Genomic DNA, 19,806 nt, shown 5'->3' with positions numbered 1-19,806 from the left:
AGGCAGTGCTGCACTGAGATCTGCTTCCAGGCACCATTTTCAACTGAAATGTACTGGAATGACATTTATCTCTGTGAACGCCATGGAGAAGAAACTCACTAACCAGCCTTAACAATGAGAACGGCAGGAAAAGACTTTTTATATTTATACTATTGTTATTTTTTTTTATTACTACACTATGCAGTGAACAGCTGGGTATGGGCATGCAGGGGGAGGACAGGCACAGAGCCAAGCTGCATAATGGGGAGTGCTTTGGTGTCACGGTTCCCACACACACACACACACACACCCTTTACGAAAGAGGAGTCAAAACGTGTCCATGTTTTCTGGTAGATACCACGGCAAGGGAGAGTTCTGAACAAGGAACAGCAGAAGGATGCTGAATTGGCCCCGTGGATTCATTTGAGAGCTCTGCCGTGGAGTAAAATACACCATACAAGTCCTTAGATAAAGTTGTAAGAGGCAAGGAATGTCCTTATGAAGTGACCCGCTGCAAGAGCAGAGCTCGCAGTACTGACCGAGAGGAAAGGTTAGCGTTGGAGATGGGCTGAAAAATGCACTGAAGGTGAAAGCTGGTAGGTTACACTTGATGCCAAGGGAATTTTGAGAAAGGAGGCAGAGAGAAGTGATACGAGCAGCGCATTGGACTAGGAAACTGTGGCGCCTGCGGCTGCCTTGCAAAGGGGCAAGAGCCTGAATTCGCCCAGGCCAGAAGACAGAAGTTGCAGCAACTAAGAAGTCTCAGTTGTGCAGAGAGAGAATGAAGGACACAGAGGCCAGCTGATGGTCCACAAACTTTGATCTCTCATTCCCTTCTACTCCACTAAGCCTCCTCCCCCTCTCACGTGCACGCATGCTTACACATAGCGGCACACAAAACTATTATGTGATATTGATGTTGGCTTTAACACAACACTACATCCGTACTCAGCAAAAGTTAAGCACACACTAAAGCTGCTTCAGTTCTCCACTAAATAGGAAGAGACTAAAACAGTCCTGAATGTAAGTCTGTAAGGCTGGCACTCCTACCACCTATGCCATAACTCTTACATACTGCGTCTCGTATCTACACATTAAGCTCTCCAGGACAGGAAACATCACGCATTAATGTCCAAAGCACAGGTTTAAGTGTTTGTGATGCTGAACAATCATTACGGGAGTCATTCAAAAGAATGCAATGACATTAAACTAAAAACTTCCCCTGTCGTTAATAATGATGCAGCCTTGGTCACAGCCTCTAACGCAGGGAAATTAATCCCCTGACATGAGGAGGAAAACGGTCTCTCCCGCGAAAGCCTCTGTAAGTAGAGTTGTTCAAAGACAATTAACAGCTAATGACCTACTCGCCTGTGGAGCAGTGTATTGGTGAGACTCTCCAGCCAACTTGTCATGCCAGCTGGGAGGCCAGTTCTTTTCTGCTGGGGCTGCTGGAGCCACTGAGCTCACCTGGGACCTCGGGGCAGGCACCTGAGCAACTTCTCACAGCACAAGCAGCAGGGAACCCACTGTCACCCAGCGCAGTCCCCAGCACTGGCTGGAGAAACCACTCCTGGCACACCATGGCCTCATCGCACAGGGAGAACGTGGTTGTTCTGCTCCCAGGCTGCAAGGGGACGTGGTGACCTGGTCAAGAGTGGGGAGCACTCGGATTTTGAGTGGAGGACACAAGCTTGGGGGAGTACAGTCGAGATACTGGAGGGCTGGGCTGCTATTCAGGGGACACAGCAGAACCGCATGCAGCCGAGGGATGGAAAATGCAAAAACCTGTATTTGGGATGGAAGAATCCCTGGCAGTGCAGGCTGGTGGGCACGAAAGCCTTTCTACAGAAGAGGAGCTTAGGGGCTGGAGCACAGCACATACAGGGAGATGCTGGGATCTCAAGGCTTTGCACAGCCTTGAGAAGGAAAGACGAAGGCTGGTATCACTTGGTCTTACTTTTCGTGTTGAGTGCACACCTGATCAAACTTTGACACTGGTCTTGCTCTGAGCACTGTGTTTGCTCACATGATCTCCAGAGGTCTCTTCCAAAGTTATTCTAGGATTTTATCTTCTCCAGCAGCCCAATTCCATTTCACGTGTTCCCCAAATTTCTCATATTATTTCTTATACATCTGTGCATATATATAGGCAGATGGTAGACAGACAGGCATTAGAGGAACTCAACCTTTAAGAAAGTTCCCAATGAGGAATTCATTATGACATTTCGCTGAACACTTAAAGCAAAAAAAAATAAAAGAGCAGAAAGACAGGAACCTCAGAGTATTTAAAAAAGAAATCTGAATGAAAGTGGGGGCGACCTAATTAGAATAAAACGCTGCTTATATTCAAAGATCATCAGTTTGAAATTTCAGACTGGCTTTCAAAAGTTCATAACGAAATGGAAGAGATGACTGATGCCTTTGGCTGACATGGGAAATCTTACCAGCTTTTGATCTCTGCGCACACGCAATCCAGTTATTCAGAATTGTACTTTCTTGTGTAGTTTGAAATAAAGCTTTCGTAACGCTTCCCATCCCTTTGTTGCAAGTCAGGACTGAAACATTCAATTGGTGAAGTTCAGCATAAAATCCAGATCAAGCAGGATTCAACGTACGCCGTATCACGCGATAGAACAGTTGGCAAGGACATTGCCAAGAGATGCTACACACGACTGGGTACTTGTTTTGGTGGTGACAAGTAGATCTGGAAATCCCAGAGGGAAGCTGTACAGGGATTTACAAGTTCCTGCCTATGTATTTCCACAGTGAAAAGAAGCAGCCTGCTTGAACAGCATCCTGGAAGCCTGCTTCAACAGCCTTGCCAGGCTTTGGTAGAAGCCTCTTGGACCTTCGCATTTCCCAGGAGAAAGAGCAAAGAGCCTTCTCTTGACCCCTGTTTTCCTGGGGAAGAAACCGAAGCAACTCAGGTGCACTAAGGCAGACGGCACGTCTTTGCTGCATTCTGGACCTCAGCTCCTACACCAAAACCTCTGGGACCAAGCAACACGGAGCTAACTACCAGCCAGCTGAAGTGGTTTCCTTGCAGGTGCAGTTTCCAAAACGCATTACCCTCTCCAGTTCAGCAAACTGGAAAACCAGTGACTGTCTTCTCAGACCAAGAGGAACAGTACAGGCTGTCCACGACACAGCACACATCAGGCGCTTGACCAGGAGACTGCCGAAATGCCACGTGCTTGTGGCCTCCCAGGGAATGGGTATATTTGGCCAATAGGGCCACATAACCATTTCAGAAGGTACTGAAGATCAAGGGGGTTGCTGGTAGCTACTACAGCATGCTAGAGCACTTTCCAGGAGATCTGAGAGAGACAAAGCTCTAGAAAAGGCTCCCAACCCACGCACCAGGTATTTGCTGCACCTTTTGCCTGTGCGCCCATCGGCATTCTGCTTTGGGGCTAAAGTGCAGGTTTGAAGCCGCTGCCAGCTCATCTCCACTTAAGAGCTCATTCTAATGAAGAATAGTGGATCCCAGGGACCAGATCAAACCTACTGGAAAACCAGGTTCTGGACCCCACAGGGTTTTTGTCAGGGTCTCAATACCAGTTGCTTTGATCTATCATCTCTGATTGCACTTGCTACTATAGACAAACTGCTGGTAAAGCTGATGATAAATTCTTAAATGTCTCTTCCACCAGCTCAGAGCTTGCCCATTTCTTAACACTGCCTTTGGTCTTCAGGAACTGAGCTCCTAGAGCTGTCGTCTGCCACGCAGGATCTTACACAGCCCGAGGGCAGTCCAGCTGCCTTCCTACATTTGCTCGTTCAATCTAACAGAATCAGTCTTGCACGACTGTGCACTGAAGACACCGTTGCACTATAAAACTCCACTCTGCAGCTTGCAGAGTTTTAGCAGAGGCTGCGCCATGCTTCAAACACTATAATCAACAGCAAACCCCACGTGCCCTGCCCATTTCCAGCCACGGCAGCAGTACAGCAGCTCACACGCTCTGGCTCCTTTTTGTCGCTGTTTACCAACTGTATTATCACACAACAGTGTTTTGCACAAAAAGAGATGAGCTCCCTACCTCTGAGGGCTGATGCAGTAGCGGGCCGCCCCGTTACCGATGTTGCGAACCAGCAGTGTTTTCTGGGTGCTGTACTTGACTGGACAGGCTGAGAAGTTCACCTGGTCGGGGAAGGCCAGGATAGCTCGGGCACCTATAGCTCGGAGAGGCACAACAAACTTCTCCCCTTTCTGTGATGCAGATGAGCTCGTGGAAATAATCCTGCGGGGAAAGAAACAATCTCAGCACAATGCTTTTAGTACTTTCCCCACGGCAGAAGGAAAACTGCTGTTTTCTATGGCTGTAGCAGTATCATTCAGTAACGCAACAGTACTTTTTACCTTCATGAGCTTTCATTCCAGTAGCATGACTTGCACAGGGTCGTTAACTTGCAAAGGAGAAACAACCCCATTGATTCACCTGCTTTTGCAGCAAGCTGGAAGCACCACAATTATCTGATGCTTTGATTCTGAGACACCAGAACAGTCTCTTCACGCAAGGGATCACAGCACTAACGCAACCTGCTTCGATCGCCACTGCAGACTATTGGAAGCACCACTGAGAACCCAGCTGTGCCACAGCACTAACTCCAGTGCCAGCAACGCGGCGACCTCGTTGAAGCTTGGCAGGGGATGCTCAGGTACACTTTCAAAAGGACTTCACCACATGCATAGTCAATGGTCAGTCTTCGGTGAAATACTTCACAAGCTGGACACGGTAATTGCGGCAGCGTCAGGGCAGTGCAGGGTACGGCTGTATTTCCTGCCCCTTCTCACAGCGTTATAGGGCCAAGGCTGGGGACACGCACCCTTCAAAAGCCACCTGATCCATCTCCCCACACCAGAGCTGGCTCAGCTCCAGACCCAAACTGTTTTTGCGAGAGGTTTCACAAGTACCTAAAAGCGCTAACAGTTGCACCCCTGCCCTCAGCAGCCTATGCCACCTCTGCGCTAGAATTAAAGGGTGTTAGTTCTTCCTGTGTCTGAACTCCGTTTCCCTTTACATCTCACCCAGCCTCAGGGGGCACAGGAGACAGCTCTGGCTGATGCCGTAATCACACCCCTCTGTAAGGTCTGTTCTAGAGGAGTAAGTGACGGCGTGCCTGGTTAGCACACCCACCCCAGGCAGGCGGCATCGGGAGCTGCACACGGGGGACACTCAGACACCCCACCAGAGCAAAGCCGGCTGTGCAGTCCCAGCCACTGCCTTCTGCAGAACAGAGCCAGGCAATCCCCCCCCGCGCCCCGGCTGTCTGGCGTTTAGCAGCAGGAAGGCAAATCAAATTACCAAAACCATGTTACTGTAGAGATGAGCAGAGCAGTCTCCAGATGTATGGCGTGGCATCGCTGCGCTGGAACTATCACCTTGCCCCCACTGAAATCAGTGGTAAATCTGCTGCCATAGGGCCAGGAGCCATTACCCCCAGCAGCGCTCTTATGGATGAGCTGATAAAAACTCTGCTTCTCGTCACTCACTGGCTGCCCTGATTTTTTCCTCAGTGCTTTTAATTAATTTGATATTTTTATCACTGTTGAAGCAGCAAGCGCTTTAGGATTTTAATGATTTAGGAATTGCATACAGCAGCAAACTCCCTTCAGCAGAACCGATCCAGACTCCCCCACAGCTGGGATTTCCTGCTCCCGTCCCCATCCCCTCCTGGAAGGGCCCTAAGGCAGCCAGCCCAGGCACAGACACGCACCTATTGCTCTAACGCAAGCGCTGACAGCCAGCGCCTCACCCACCACCCAGCACCTCGCCTACCACCTGCTCAGCTGGGGTTTAAGCTTGTCAATACAGATGCTGCCCCATCCAAGACAAAAAGAATAATCTCCTTTTCTAGACATCTCAAATATTCACCCTAGAAACTGCAGAAGGGCTTTTGCTTTTCCTATTTGGAAGGTAAAATACTAGGAAGGGAACTGCAGCAAGCAACCTGCATGATTTAATACCGCATTTCAGGAAAGCCTTTCATCTTCAGCAAGTCGTTCTGAGTTAGCAATTTTGTACTCAATCTTGCAGCCTAAGCCCTCTAAAATAAAAGCTATGGGCAGCCCATATGAATTTAAAGCACCTATTATCTGGCTACTTCACGTCCTGCACTGTTTCGATCCTCAGAAACTCATTAGCAAATGAAGAATGTTATTTGCTTTTGTTGTTGTTGTTCTTTTGGCCACACTACTGTAACAAAGGCATTGCAAAGCCAATTGAAAGCTACCTGCCTTATTAAGTCTTGGCATGCCATATTTACTTAGCTCCCTCTTCCAGGTGCCAGGTAGGCAGAGGAGGATGCAAGTTCAGATCAGCAGGAGGATAAAGAAAAAAGGAACTTCAACAACTGGAGCTACTTGGAGCAAGTAAAAGGAAGTAATTGTCAAGGTGTTGTCATTGCTAAGGAGCAAATGGATCAACAGCAATGCAATTAAGAGCCCAAGAAATAAATCCCCCCCCAAAGCAAGCACAGGCAGCCTTCCCAGCTCCGTTGCTGGTGAGGGGCGCTGGGACCACCTGCACAGCAATGCACAAGGGATTTCTCCAGGGACCTGAGGGCAAGGCTAAAGCAACAAGGATTTGGTTTCACAGAGACAACCACGACCTTGAGAGAGAAAGATGCCTCTCGCCATTCATGCAGATGCACATTATGCTCCAAGCCCCCTCTCCAGGGACACCGTGGGACATGGCATCCCGTGCAAGGCTTGACTCAGCACTTCAGAGCGGGCTGACCCTTCAGCCACGCTCTACCACCCCACCAACGTGGGACCTTGCACCAGGCTGAATGCAGCGCCAGCCCAAACAGGGGGAAACCCAAGGCAAGAGGGGTGCTAGGCAGAAGCTGGCTGTTTGTGCCACTGTGAACCCATGGTCCCTTAAGCTTTTGAAAGCTGAATTGCCCTCCCTTGGGGGCAACAGGTTGCAAAGTCTCTACTGCAGCACTGCCTCGTGTTACCAGGGCACTAACCCTGCTACGCACTTGCTTGCAGCCTAGGGGCACAGTTGAGACCAGTTCAAAATGTTGTTCTGCTTCGCAACTGCAAACCCTTAGCAGACTGTTTAAGACCAGGTTTCTAAATAAACGTGCCTGGATGACAGAGGGGTTGCATCCCATCTATGCTTTAAAGTTTGCTGTGTTTAGACACAGCTTCAGGCTATAGGTTTTCATGAAAATACGACTTCATCCTGCATACAACTCCCCTCTCAGTTTCACGGAAGATACAGACAGTTGTACGATGGCTCCCCTTCTCGTGCTCCCCTGTGACAAGCAGTAAATTACAAGCTCTGGCCTTCCAGGTATCACCACTGGCGTCTGAACTGGCACCCACTGAGACTGAAGCAGCTGCTCGTCTTGGGTGTTGTTTCAGGCTCTTTGTAAACTCAGGCTAACAGTAATTACTGTCACAGCAATATCAAGCCTAACTGCCCAGAACCCCAAACTCAGATGTCAGTTTCCCTGCATAACCTATCCCAAATGCTTCACTGAATTCCTTGCAGCAGCCAACTTGCAAAGAAAAGATCCTTGTAGCATGAGGTAACACAGCAAGCCAAGCAGGGAAAGCTCCTGCTGAAACCCTGATATAAAAAAAGGCTGGAAAATAAGGGCCGTGACAACAGAGGAGAGACCAGAGGATGAAGATCCGTTCGCAGCAGAGGGGGTGCCCCTGCGCCTGCCCCCCTCAGCCGCCGGTTCGCAGGAGTCTTTGAAATGAGTCACTTGGCTTCAGGTTCCTGTGGCGCCGCGCCATTTGCCTTGGTCTTCTGCCCCTTTCCTCCTCACAAGAGTCATCTTAAAAGTATTCTTGGAATAGCTTCTGTGCACAACAAAACATCTAGCAGGGCTGGGCTGAATTTTAAAGGACTTCATTTCAGTCATGCAATAACTCACCGTCCTGTCATATTTCAGAGTAATCAATGTGCATTAATTCAGTCTCCACTGAGCATCAGCAATGAATTTCACAAACCTCACAGACTGAACTTGCACTGCCTGAAAACAGTGCACTGCTACAGTGAAAAGAGCAAGAGGACAACACAGAATAAGCTCTGCTATGTTTTTATGTGCTTCTTGCTTCCTTCTTCCTTTACAATAAACTACTAATAAGCCTGAAGGACGCACAAATGGAAGTATTTCTGTCTGTTGTTTATCTGCCGGTCAGTGCCACAATGGTTTCCAGTTCAGCAGAGGCCGTCAGACCATAACGCAAGAACACACGGGAACAGGGGCTGGCACGAGAACACCCACGCTGTACAATGGAGCCATAAAACAGAAACGTGCAAATCAGAAGCAGCAAGAGTAACAAACTGGAAATGTTGCCCAGCAGAAAAATTAGCAGTTCATTTATAACACAAGTGCCAATAAACCAAGAGGCGCATCAGCTATTCCTTTTCTGACAGTCTGACCACGTGGCACATTCCCAAATGACTGCGAGACAGTAGGAAACTGCTCATTTTCCAAGAAAGGGCTACGTGGCATTTCAGCCACTAACAACTCACATGGCCCTATTACTTAGGGCTGAGGCACAATTTTACTCCTTTCAATCAGGAGTGACTTCACTGAAGTCAGACTTACTCCAGGGAAGAACAGATTCAAAGCAAGAGAATGACACAACCCGGCTCCTCATCAGGAAGACCCAGACCCCACTTCACTGGGTTACCCACAGTCCCTGTGGATCATGCAGTATCAGAGATGTAGGAGTTATTCAAAGGCAGCACTCCTGAGCCTTCCACAACTAACACACAGATACTCTGCAGGCAAGCAACTGCAAGCCCAACACAGGTGGCTTTACAGAACCATCTCCCAAAGCCTGCCTCTTGGCTAAGGGCTTTTCAAGGTGCTCTGCACATCCTGACCATGCTACTGATGCATTTCTAGCTGAGCGACAGCACTCCGGCACTTTCCTGACTCACACTCCATCAAGTACGAGACAAAAAGTTCGATTTATACAACATTCTGGTTCTGCTGTAGAGTCCCCATGTGCTCCTCACCAAGCAGCCCACATCCCTCTCCCAATGCCCTGCAAGGAGCACAAAACCCAGGTCGGCAGAAACCGCCAGGGTGTCGCTCAAGCTGTGCAGAGGACCTCGCTGGCACAGCTCCCTAATGCCACACGCTCACCAGTTCAAGGGCAAGACAAGGGACAAAGTACTGGACATGAGTGTTCCTGGGAGTTACCTCACCCTACTTCTATTTGGGGTGATGTTCATGTGTTGCTCTGCTGCTTCTCTGTAGTTGAAGAGCAGCTCTTTGCCCTTCATGGGAACCGATTTACTTCCATCCCAAAAATGAATGCTCATGAATACTAGTCAATCACATTTTAAAGGAAGCAGTGTCCCCTGCAAAGCCTACCTCGGTGAGATTAAGCTCTTATGTCACTTGGGCAGTATGGAGAACTGCCCTAAGCCAACATCATTTTAACCTTCCATACGAATGACGTAAAACAATTTCTCAGTCCCTCCGCAAAGCAACAGATCATTTCACAAGCATGGGGAGCCAGGCACCACAGGGCATTTCCTCTCTAGTTTGCTACAGCCATGCTGTTTGAGGATAGGACAGGGTGTTCAACTACATCTAAGCAGCAAACAGAAGATGAGAGAACAGCTGTGCCCAAAGAGAGCCTGTACCTCTGGCCTGGCACAGAAACACCAGCTGGCTCAGAGCGACCCCCTCACCTTGCATCACCCACAAAGTCACGCAAAGAACTGTGCCAAGAGGCAGCAGAGTGCTGGTGTAAAGAGTCAGCCTGTCTGTCTGTGTTCCCCTGCAGGGCTTCCTCCCTTCCATGCCAGGTACTAAACCCTTTTGCGTTAACAAGCCTCCAGGTAACACTGCCGCCCCTTCACATCACGGCACAGTGCCAGACTTGCCAGGGCCACAGCACCAATGTTCCAACCTCCAAGCAAAAGCATGGCACACGGGGCAGGGAATAGGTGCCAGCTGACACAGCAACCACAGCCCCATGCACGCAGGCACAGCCACACCAGCGTGACTGCCCAAAGGCTCCAGGCTAACACTCTGCCTGCAGATGCTACCTGCCCCTTCATTCCTGTGTGCGCTCCAGATGCCTCAGTCCTCTGCAGCACACCAGCCTCCTGCTGGTTAAAGACATCTGGAGCTCAGCGTGTCTGGGCCAGGCTGGCTCCCTGCCACGAGCACAGCGCATCTTCTCCCCTAGAATCACAGCTGGAGCACAGGTGGGCAAGTATCCTCAGGGGCAGCACAGCGGCAAGGCTGGAACACAGAGGGTATGAAAAAGCATCACCTTCGCTCCAGCCCAGGGTGAGGCAGGGAACTGGTTGCCAGATGGGAAAGGGGAAAGCTCTCTGGATCTAGCCATTCCCCTAGCGTTTTCCATCATAATTAAGCCCCTAACATCGAGTAGAGAGGTGCGATGGCTAAACACCTTACCAGCACCCCTCCCTGCCATTTCCCTACTGTCCCACGTGCGCCTTCCCCTGAAAACGCCCAGGAAAGCACAGGGAGGGAACGCACAGCTCGTCAGTCCCTGCTGCGGTGGCATCGCATGGTGCTGCCAGCCAGGATGTGACCAGCTGCAGACTGCCTGACCACAGCCTAGAGCAAACCTCGCAGCACGGCATGGGCTATAACCGGTGTGCAAGAAAAGTGCCGGCTTCAGACAGAACGTTCCGCCGTCTCACTACTGCGGCCAACACGATATGCATTCAAGAAGCAACTCCAGTTTTCAAAGGTGGTGGTCCTCACTCTGATCAGGCTCAGCTTTGGGTCCTCCAAACAACAGGTTTGTATTTATGCAAACAGGCTTTTGTATTTATAATTATCAGAGCAAACCCGTAATTATGCAGCAATAGTCAGATACTAGAAACCAACACCATGAGAGGCCACCCCACCACACAGTGCACTCTTATCCCTGAAGCCAACAGACATGGCATTAAACGTTCCAGCACCAAAGGATAATCACAGTCTGAAGCATAGAAGAGCCTCCAGCCTATGACAGCATCATCTTCACCACAGGAAAAGTTTCCCCCAGCTGCAGATCCAGTGCAATGCCACCGAAACCAGGACAGTGCCTCAAAACCCACAGCAGATGCCCTGTTCTGAACCCAGCCCCGCAGGTTCACCTCCCACTGAAGGCACACACCTCTCGGGACCTCCAGTCTCACCTTGTTCTCATCAGGGGAGAAAACGATGCGGAAAGTCGCAAGCATGCCAGGCAGTACCTTGCGGCACACAGCATGGTGGCTGATCAGCTTGAAATAAGGTGAGCTCTCCAAGATGACCTTCACCAGCCCAGGAACCTGCAGAAAAGAGAGGAAAGTATGATCTTGCAGCTTGTGGAAACAGGAGGAGAAGAGGCCTGGTGATACCACCTTCACAAAGCACTTTTAGCTCTGGAGGTACATGCACGTAACACATAAGAGTGAACATTAATCCCTTCTGCCTGGGCAAAACAGCTCGAGGCCAGAGGCAGCAGGGCGATGAAGGAAGGGCCAAGCAGGGAAGACACCAGCAGCACGGCGGTATAATATCTGAATCAAGTCACCCGTGTATTCAATAAGCCCAGAGAATCTGCTGGCTTCTGCCCGTACACATCCAGGCAGACATGCCCCTAGAAGGGGCATGTATTATCTGAACGCCAAACAGTACGTGTTAATCCTGGCGGAAGGAAGAAATTCACTTTAACGTGCTGGGTTTGAGTGGGGCAGTCAAGCTGCGGTGCTATAGTCATGTAGGCAGACCAGCAAGAGGGGACCACAGATACTGTGGCCTTACTGGGAATAAAAGCAGCAAATGAAGAGCAAAAGGAGGAAACACAGGAAGACAAAGAGACAACCCCAGAAACAGAGAGATGGCTGGGAAAATCCAAAGGGAGCTGGAAAGAAGCAAGGGAGAAGCACAATATGCTACAAGGAAAGGCTGATGCAGAGGATGAGAGCCAGCAACCTGGCCAAGTGATGGAAAGCCAGGCGACCCCCCAGGCTGTGCCTATCAACTAGGGGCTTCAAAGGCATTTTCTGCCCCGAGATACATGACTGGCACTGCCTGGTGGTGGTTTCATTATTAAAAGCCAACCTCTGCTCTCCGGAGGCTCCTGCTGCCTGTGACTGTAGCCAGGCAGCTGCCAGCGCAGGCAAGCCAGATCCCTGGGGACCCCTGCCCACCCCCAGCAGTCCCTGCAGGCACCCTGCTGCACGGTTCTGCCCTCTGGGGCACCACCAGCACACAGACAGCACACAGGCATTTTCCTAGCACATAGAGAGCAACCCCTGAGCGCCAAATCTCAAAGTCTGAAGCAGGTGATTTGGACTGGTGGGCAGCTTCACGGATCAACAACAACCCCACATGAGGCTTGGAAAAAATGGAGGCTCACTCTGCGCCACCCACCCGAGCCTGGTAACCCGTGGCCAAGGCAGTCCTGAACTCTCCAAACGCCCTTGGAACCCAGCAATGTCCTGGGGCAGCGAGTTCCAGGAGCCAACTTCACAGTGCAGACAAGCATTTTGGTCACCATGTCCCTTAGAAGGGGAGCACGTGTGGCTCAGACCTTCAGCAAAAGCCACCCAGAACATCTGAGGGTGCTGAGGAACAGCCTGAAAATAGAAAAGCAATTTTACAACACAGGTAAGAGCAGGAAGTATATAGTACAGCACTTCTGTAGTTGCATGATTACAGAGCCTCTATGCGGAATATATTTTGCTGTCAGCTGGATTTTTATGGGGCAGACAACTTCAGGCTACCATGCAGTGTAACTCAGTATGATTCAGAGGAATGTGGGAAACTGGCACGAAAAACTTGAGACGGAGCACAACGTTGCTTTTCTCCAGGACATCGCCAAAAGCCAACCAATTTAGAATATAACACCCTCGCAGGATTATCCTCTCTGTCTTTCTGTATTTAAAACATACCAAAGATTTTCCTGGAGCTTATCTTACTTTTACACCCATGCTCTCCAGTGGTTGAGCTCTAACTAGCTTCAAAACTACATTGTTTTGGGAAAAAAAACACAGTTCACACATTGCCTCCCCCTTCACAGGGCACGTAAATCCCAAGGTGCAGCTTTACACAGTACAAGTTTATTATCATTTACTGGGAATGGCAGAAATGTTAATGCAGATGATCTTTTCCACTTGAGGAAGCATGAATAGAGCAAATTAACTGTTTGCCTGTTGGCTGGTACTTGGCAAAGATAAACATTTTGAAGTGCTGCATGGATAATGGAGCAGGTGAAGCCAAAGACTCAGTGGGAATGAAGCAGAGAGTAGGAAGAGAGAAAGTGAGGACTGAGGCACATTTTAATCAGGGACGAGGATACCTACAGCAAAGACTGCCCAAAATTCAGCGCAGATCACACCAGTGGCATCCCCCGGGTGCAGGCACACATGCTGCATCTTATCAATGTTCCCAAGTTAAATGCCAGACCAGGAATGGTGCAGTACTCTCCCGGAATAACTGAGGGAGCACACCCGCATCCTTCCTTGCCAAAGGGTCTTCCATTTTCACCCATATCCCTGTCACAACCTATTATCTCAGGAGATACTTGGACTTGCTGTTCTTCCACCTGCAATATGCCTCGACAGCTTTTTTTTGTTGTCCACCTGTTTGCCCTCCCCAACAGGGAAATTTGGAAAGGAGGCGAATTCACCGTCTCTTGTGCACACTTCCATCTTCCCATCCCACCCTGCCCTCACGCATACCCCTTCCTCTTCATTACAGAAGAGTATCCTTAATTACACCCCTCTTTCTGACCTGTCTCTACTGCCCGTGCACTTACTGCTATGTATCAAGAGAAACCCCTGCGTGTATGAAAGTGCGCAGGGAGAGAACACCAAGCTCAGTTCCTTTCCTCCCTCCTGCCTTTTCCCACCAGCTTGCCCTTGGCACATGCCTCATTCCAGCAAACGTTTCCCCAGCTGAAGTTCAAAAGGTCCCAATTTCCCTCCTGACAGTGGAACAAAACTGCTGACATTTTTCAACTTTTCCATTCTCAACTTTCTTGGGAAGTCTCAAAAGGATCGTTTTTTTCAAGTAAAGGTGGAGACCTTTGAGGGTACTTTACTCCAAACAGGCCGTGGCTCTCCAAAGGGGAAGCAGAGCATCACGTTGTCTCAGGAAAACCTGAGCAGAACCCAATTAAGCTTAGCAGGAGCCTGAAGGGGCACCTAAAGGCCTCCCGCTGCTGCTGCTAAATCAGCCTGCTTCCACTGCTGTTTCAAAACACCTTTCCTGAAGCGCTGTTACCACTAATTATAACTTACTCCAGCATAAAGTGGAGAAGACCCCACCCCAAGCTCTGACAGCCCGTTCAGCTCTCTGTGCAGCTCACCCAGAGGCAGAGGTGCCCTGTGGAAACTGAGATTAACCACGGAGCCACCAGGACGCGGTGCACACTCGAGGGAAAGCACGAGGGCAGGGAAGAACTGTACAGCCCCCAACATTCCCACCCGTGCAGGGCTTCCACGGGGAAAGGTGCTGACCAGAAAAGCTCCTTTCAGCTAGGTACCACCAACACACAGCCAAAACCAGGGGGAGAAACCTCAGCATGGCAAGATTTCCACCGTCTTGCAAAATAAAGGCGGTGAGACGTTTTATTCTGGATGCGCTGTGCTGCAGCAGGCGACTGGCTGTGCTGTGCACTGCACGGATGACACTGCTCTCCAGTTCCAGCACAGGGTTAAACTTCCACATCCCAGCACTTACCTTGTCCACGTTCCTCAGAATCAGTGGCACTTCATAGACCTCATCGGGGACGTAGCTCTGAAATACCACCTCTGATGGGAAAGGCCGGAACAAGCTCTGTTCCAGGGCAACTGCCGAGAACTGGAGATGCAAAAGAGAGCAGAGAGTTTCAGCCGCGGGGAGAAAGACTCATCGGTGAGAGAATACAACACTGGCCTCCAGCGAAGGACAGTCCCTTGGTGAGTACGCCTGCCCAGCTCACGCTAGGGGAACAGAAGCTCACCCACCTGTGTTCTGAGCAGATCAAAAGTTTCTGGGCCACACTAGAGCAGGCTCAAGCGAGCAGCTCTTTTGGCAGGTGTTTCTCCAGGTCGCCTTCTCCAACAGGCAAGGCAGCACTTACCTCCGGCAGAGCCCTGGGCTAACACGGTCACACAGCTCCAGAGCACTCACTGCAAGAGCTGTAAGCACTCGTGGAGCAAGGGAAAGCCAAGAATTTACAGGAGACCCCATGGGAAACAATTTGGGGATCATCTTTACATTGAGACACAGAGACCGAGCCCAACACATCCTCAAATCTCTTTTTTGACACACAGCCCAGAAACCAGGAAGAAGAGAAGACAGGCCAGAAAGGAACACCGCCGTTAAGAAAGCGACAGATGAGGTGGTAAGTTCCAGGTACTTTCCCAGCATCACTGGGCAATCTGAGTAAAGCTGGACTTGGCATCTCCTTTTCCCACGAGCTTTCAATGGATGCTTCATTATATTCTATTATTGCCATTTTCTTTAATACCACTACAGAAGCAGGTCTGAAAACATACAGAAACAGCAAATGCTTACAGCGCCGAGGCGTTACTTTGAGAAAACTCCTCCCTGCTCTGCCTCCCCCCTTCCAGCTGAACTCTTCACACTCACAAGACACAGGCACGTCTCCTGCTTCTCCACAGGAGTCAGGGTCGTGCTGAAGCCAGCGGCCACAGCACACGGCCAGTTCTGTGTGCGCTCGTCCGAGGCGTTCCCAACCTCACGCGCTGTCTAGGGCAATCCTTAACCAATTTGCTACAGGTCTCTCGCTGGCAGTTTTCCACTCAACAGCCTACCTCAGTCATCTACCCCTTTGGAACGTGTGTTATACTAAGCAGATCTGTAAGAACAGCAGCTTTAAACACACGTGTAAATAAACATTGATCCAGATAAAGCACACCCACTCCCCTCTGCCCAGGGCCATTCCCCTGTGTACCTGGCAGCCTGAAAAATCTAACACCCTGTACGGGTCCCACTCGTTGTTCCAACCCAAAGCATTCATGCAATTGCTTTAGCTACACCTTGAGTAGTTACCGTAGGCCCTCAGCCCTCAAAGGCCAACGCTGCCACCACTGAGGGCATCCTATGACCCCAAGTGTTCGACAGAGACTACACCAAACCAAGGGCTGGCTATTTCAGCAGGAAGGTGGGAAATTGCAAGCTTGCATCCTTGTGGCCCGCCCCAGCCTTCCCCCAGTATCATGCTTTAGCCGCAGTAGCTCATCTCCAGCAAAAGCCACCAACTTCAACAGAGGTTGTTTATATGGGCTTAGCGCAGGTCAGGACTTCAACATCTCACTGGGGAAAAATGTTTTACCTTTCCCCCAGCAGAAGGAACTCCACACCAGCAGCAGTCTGAAACAACAACAGGACTTAGTCACCAAGGCATTTAGATAAGCTGGAGGCAAGCCTGTCACAAGCACGCGCTCTCTTCAAACGTCACATCAAACAGCAAGGAAAAGGGCAAGAAAAGGCTACCTTACGATGGGAGGCTTCGCTCATGTCTAGAATCTGGATAATCTGGGGTCGCCGCATCTCCCGAGTGCTGGCCAGCCTCTGCTTGGTGGTAAGAGACATCTCCTTCAGGAGGGCAGAGGGAGTCAGCTGAAATGCAAAACACCAGCAAGAGCTACAGAACTGCCTTTATTCAGAAAGGCTTTTCTCCTTCAAGAGCCACCGATGAATAATTTGTGATCATAGCCGCTAGGATAGTCCTGGAAGTCCCATAATTACCTGTTGAAATATTTACCATTAGTAAATTAATGATAGAGAGTGCAATACACATGCTCCAAACAAGTAGCTTTGTCCCGTTAGCTTCTCCTTCGTGATTTGATGTGACATGTTGGGGGTTTTGCTCTTCGGGCATTTGTTTCCTTTCCAGTTTGGCCGGAGTGAGCCAGTGACCTTTGAAAAAGGTTGGGAGGAGTTACCAGAAATCCCTTAACTCCACCCTTGCACAACGCTCACAACCACCACACATGTGGAGATGTCACTGCTGGGTGAGCCAGGAAAGCAGAAAATCAGTGTTGTGCCAAGACTGAGGTGGAGAGGAATGGCTCCAAGTTTTAGTTATCTCTTTTGAATTAGCACTTGTTTTCTCTGTTTGGGCCTCCGAGACCCCTCCACAGAAGTATGCAAAGGTATCTCCTCGACAGAGCTTCAGCACCAGGTCATCTTCAGCCAAGTGAGCTCTGGTCAGCAAAGGGCTGTCTGAGGATGGGGAGGAGGAATTGCCCTGACTCCGCTGCTGTCTGCAGCGCTGGATCTGTGCTCCACACGGGATACGGGACAGAACAACTGTTTTGGAACCTGTTCCATCTGGGACCAGCCATACCTCTCGAAACCTTCAAGCAGAGTTTGAGCAGCCCACCACGTGCCCAGCTGCCTGGAGGGCAGGTATGGTCAGAGCAGCGCTGGCAAGCATCCCGAGGTGACAAAACGTTACTGCCCACACAAAGGGGGCGGAGAGAAGCACACGCTCACGCTTCAGCTATTCCGGTGCAATGCCCGGTACGTTCATTTAAATGGCTCCAGTGGCACATCCAGACACAACTCTGGACTTCCCCTGAAGCAGCACACAGTCCATCCCCTACCGCACCATGGTCACCACCTCCGACAGAAGCATGGCAGCAGAGAGACGGGGAGGTGGTGTCCAGCTTCACAGTGCTGCCAGACAACAGGAGGGGCAGGTAGAGGAAGGACGCGGGGGCAGTTTCCAGCCTTACACAGCTCCTACCTGGCCGCAGCAGGTACTTACAGTTGCAAGCTTCTCTGTCCCTCTGGCTAGCTTCGGCTTACGAGGCACTACCACTTGGCTCGGGAATCTACCAGCCATCCTGGAGGACCCCGTGAACCAGCGGGGCTTTCCAGTGGCCATGCCTCAGTTGACCTGCAAGGAACAGCAACGGGACTTGGAAAACCCAGCATCCCCTTCCATGGCAGACCCAAAGGAGACAGCTGTGTCTCCGGGCTGTGGCTCCTTCATAACTGGAGGGCAGCCGGCATCCCCACCCTGTTTCATAACTAGACCCTATTTCAGTGGCAGAGTTAAGACTGATAGAAGTAAAAGCCCAGAACAAACACTCCAAAACAGCCTTTTGCTGTGGGCGCAGTCCCACAAGCCACAAACACACATCAAAGACTGCTGCCACTTCTCATCTTCTCCCCCTCTTCCATGTATTTTGGAACTATTTGCTGGAATTATTATCCAAATCTCTATTAATACCCAAACTGTCCTTTATTACTCTTTAAAAGTTTTTTGGTGGGAACAATGTCACTTCACTGCTTCATTTTGCAAAAACAGCTGACCCGATGTGACTTTGTGCCTGACCCTACTAAGTGCTCAGACTATTATGAACAACCTTAAACCCAGGGATCGCTGCTGCCCCAAGCATCAAAATCAGACTGCTCTCCTACTTTGCAAACCAAACGCCCATCCTTTGTGCAAGGAGGTTGGTGATGTTTTTAACTAAGGGACCATAGAGTTCAATACTCTGATTAACAACTATGGTTTCTCAAAGCTAATTTGGTTAGGTTACAAAACTTATCCAGCAAATATGACTCCTTCCAGGCATGAAATTACCATGCCCAAGAGCCTTTCTCCATGGAGAATGAGGGCCTTATTTTTCACTTACTAACACCCAAACTCTAGGCTCCCTACAGGCATGAAAAGCTGTAGCAGCAGAAATAAAAGCATGAAACCATTAAAGTCGCATGAGCAATTAGCTCAAATAGAAATACAACAGATGTGACAGCTTGGCCACTTCAGGCTATCCTAATGGCAGTTCCTCTCAAGCATCCTTATCCTGCAGGCAGCACGGCTTGACAGGTCCATGGGCCATCCTTCTTCTATCACCAGCCTGCTGACAACCTCCCCATCTGTCTCTCAAAAAGTGGGTGTGCAAGAAAGGGAAAGAAAACACCCCCAGAAAGTGGGTCTCAAGCACCGACAAAAGTCAAAGGTGAGTATGTACAGCATTTACTAAGCACTACTTTGGACGAGAAATCGTTTCCCCTCCCTTTCTGGCTAACTGGACCAAGGAACAGATGGATGTCCCCACCTCTTTTTTTTTCTGGGACTTGAAAGACCAGTGGCCTCAAACCCAGCTCTACCCCAAAATTATTTTACATCCTGACAATAAGTAAAAAATCACAGATCCTACCCCCTCCTGCTTCCTCCTGTTCCACATCATTTTTCTTCATGTGGACTTGCTGTACACAGCTAGACACCATTCTATGCAAAGACCACCATTCCCTTCCCCTCAAGTTTGACCCACATCCTGCAAACGAGGCAATACTTTCAGCTCATTACTCCCGAAACAGCTACAGCATTGCGCATGTTCACGGTACCAGGCCCTTCATAGTTTCAGGGAACAACAGGGTTGCCATTTCCTTTTGTCCTTGCCGGGAACATGAGAGAACAGCACGGTCCTACGGACACAAGGGCATGCTGCAGCTGGAGCTCGGATTGAAAGCCAGAAATAACTATTCGTTAAGAGAGAAATCTAATGGGGATGATACAACACTAATCTGGGTATCAGTGCTTTATTACTGGGTCTTGAGAGTAACTGGATTATTTGTTTCAATTTTCTAACTATAATTTCACTTCACTTGAAACTAATCCTGCTCATCATGCCCACACCAGTTATTTCCAGAGGGCTTCCAGTCTGCATGCCCCCATACCAGTCCAGCAGCTTCCCCTACCCTCTAGCCCCAGAGTTAGGCACTTCCACAGCCCCACTTCCCTGGAGCCTGCAGGGACCAGCCTCCTGCATTAGGAGGAAAGCAGCAGAACTAAGAAAGCAGCCACATTCTCCTGCGGGGGCAGGACAAAACAGCAACCGCAACACAGCCCACCTC

General features: G+C 49.9%; 1 pseudogene; it reads right to left on the bottom strand.

The window, feature by feature from the left end:
- LOC129784707 (hydrocephalus-inducing protein homolog) overlaps nt 1–17,824 on the bottom strand; it is a 67,211-nt pseudogene extending 49,387 nt beyond the window's left edge.
- Nucleotides 17,825–19,806: the final 1,982 nt, after the last annotated feature.

The sequence above is a fragment of the Falco peregrinus genome, chromosome 6 (genome assembly GCF_023634155.1).
Source record: "Falco peregrinus isolate bFalPer1 chromosome 6, bFalPer1.pri, whole genome shotgun sequence".
Taxonomy (NCBI): domain Eukaryota; kingdom Metazoa; phylum Chordata; class Aves; order Falconiformes; family Falconidae; genus Falco; species Falco peregrinus.
The sequence above is the reverse complement of the archived record's forward strand: the minus strand, read 5'-3'. Positions and strand labels throughout refer to the sequence as shown.